The 2,267-nt window shown below is 55.1% G+C and overlaps 1 protein-coding gene across 13 annotated transcripts in view; it reads right to left on the reverse strand.

Moving 5' to 3' along the window:
* Positions 1–2,068, reverse strand: part of PNPLA6 (patatin like domain 6, lysophospholipase) — a 40,856-nt gene extending 38,788 nt beyond the window's left edge. For 12 of the 13 annotated variants that reach the window (XM_074205115.1, XM_074205112.1, XM_074205110.1 and 9 more), the window contains exons 1-2: positions 1,977–2,068; positions 810–1,099 (exon numbers count right to left, since the gene is read on the reverse strand). The gene's annotated coding sequence lies outside the window, so the exon portion shown is untranslated. The remainder of the gene's footprint in view (positions 1–809; positions 1,100–1,976) is intronic. The other variant, XM_074205109.1, reaches the window with a different exon arrangement.
* Between the last annotated feature and the right edge of the window lie 199 nt (positions 2,069–2,267).

Here is a 2,267-nt window from a genome sequence, read left to right on the forward strand (position 1 = left end):
TTTCTCAAATTCATACCTTCTTTTCTGCCCACAGTCACCAAATCCTCCTTTGTGGGTTTAGGGGATGTGGAATGGGAGAACAAAAATGACTATTAGAGCTGATACCCAAGATAACTATGGAAAAGTAAAAGCTATCCTTGAAAAATTCAAGAAACTCAGCCCAGATCTGTCCCTGGGTACTGAATGAATAGGCACGTGTAGTTTTGGATCATAGTCAGAACCTCCAAGACAGTGGAGGGAAAGGTTAATGTTAAGGAATTAAGCAAGTTATGGGTTTAAATACTCCCTCTGATACAAACCGGCTGTCACCTAAGTGTCACATGTAATTCTCTAGGGCTACAGATTACAAAGCAGGTCAACCCATATGGGTAGAAGGAATTTCCTCATTGAAGTTCCCTATTCCAACTGAATAATAGGTTCAATTTGGAGGAAAAAATAATGTGGAAGATGAGATGCCACAGAACTCACAAAAGGTGAATGTCTCAAGAAAAAAAGAGAATAGGGTTTCCTAAAATGTAAGCCTGTGAACTTGACAGTGATTGGTGGGAGGTGGCTAGGTGGTACAGTGGATAGAGCATTGGCCCAGGAGTCAGGAGGAACTGAGTTCAAATCCAACCTCAGACACTTAATAATTACCTAGCTGTGTGGCCTTGGGCAAGCCACTTAACCCCTTGCAAAAAAAAAAAAGAGTGGTGATCACAAAGAGCTAGTATGGCTTCAAGAGCAGTTAAAGTCAGATAGACCTTATTTCCATTTTTGACAGGGTTACTAGACTGGTAGATCAGAGGAAAGCTACAAATATAGATTACCTAAATGTCTGCAGAACACTTCAGAAAGATTCTCACTCTCCTCTCTGGGGGAAAAAGAGAGAGGTGTGGGCTAAATGACAATGCAATTAAGTAGATCCAGAACAGGCTGAAAAGCCTTAAGAGAAGAGTAGTCATTAATGGTTCAATGACATCTTGGCAGGCTGGCTCCAAGCAGAGTGGATCAATGATCCTATTTCTGGTGCTGTGCCAAAGTCTTCATTTTCAGCTTCATCAGTGACTTGTGTAAAAACAAAGTTGGCATGACGGCAAAATTTGACAATAGTCCAACCCTGGAAGGGATAAGTGAGGGAGAGCTGACATCAGAGATGATAACCAGGATTCAAAAAAGACTTGATAAACTAGTGTGTCAAAGCAAATACATGAAACTTAGTTGGAACAAATGTTACATCTTATTCTGAAGCTCAAAGAATTCAACTCTGCCTATGATGATGGCATTTTCTGTCCTTCATTCTCTCTGGGGTTCTTTGGGGGGAGGGGGGAATTGCAAGGCAATGGAGTTAAGTGACTCGCCCAAGGCCACACAGCTGGGTAATGGTTATGTGTCTGGATTTGAACTCGGGAACTCCCGACTCCGGGCTGAGCTCTATCCGGTGTGCTAGGTGTTCTCAGAACGGCCCATGACACCAGGGAGGGGACGCCATGCCCATCTGAAGCGGGTTTGAGTGGGGGGGGGGCCCTCTGGCTCCAGTGGCCAGATGTGGCCCAGGAGGCCTGGAGCTGGCCCCGGGCCCGCGGCGGCCAGGGCCCAGTGACTCGCCCAAGGTCACCCGCGAGTCAGCGGCTGCCACCTGGGGCTGGATTTGAACTCGGGCCCGTCTAACGCCGAGCCCTGCGCTCTAAGGCCGCGGCCGGCCGGCCGAGGCCTCAGGGAGCCCGCAAGCCCAGCCCAACGGACACGGGCCGGGCCGGCGGCGGCCCCTGCGGGGGGAGGGGAGGGGAGGCTGGCGCTGCCCGGCCGCCGGCTCCCCGGGGGCGCTGAACGGGCGCCGACAGGCCCCTCGCGCCCCCGCCCCGCGGCCCGGGGCCGGACAGGACGGCTCGGGAGGCCCAGGGACGATGAGCCCCGGGGACGACCCCGGTCCTCCCGCGTTCCCGGCCACCACCCCGGGATCACGCCCCGGGCCCACGCCCCGGGCCCGGACTCACCAGGGCCCGCAGCCGGCTCGGCTCGGCGGCGCCTCGGCCGCGCTCCCTCCACCACCTCCGCCGCGGCAGCACAGCGGCCCCTTTAAATTGCGGCTCGCGGCGCGCCGTGATGACCTCACCCCCCCCCGGCCACCGTAGTCGCGGCTCGCTCAGGGCCCCGCCCCCGCGACGCAGACGCAGACAGCAGACCGCGAGTTCATCCTTTATTGCCCCCCACGCCTCCCGGTCCCGCTCCCCAAGGGCCCCCCGGGACAGCCCGCCCCCGCCCGCCCCCGAGTCACTGCTAAAAGC

The sequence above is a fragment of the Macrotis lagotis genome, chromosome X (assembly GCF_037893015.1).
Source record: "Macrotis lagotis isolate mMagLag1 chromosome X, bilby.v1.9.chrom.fasta, whole genome shotgun sequence".
NCBI classification, from domain to species: domain Eukaryota; kingdom Metazoa; phylum Chordata; class Mammalia; order Peramelemorphia; family Peramelidae; genus Macrotis; species Macrotis lagotis.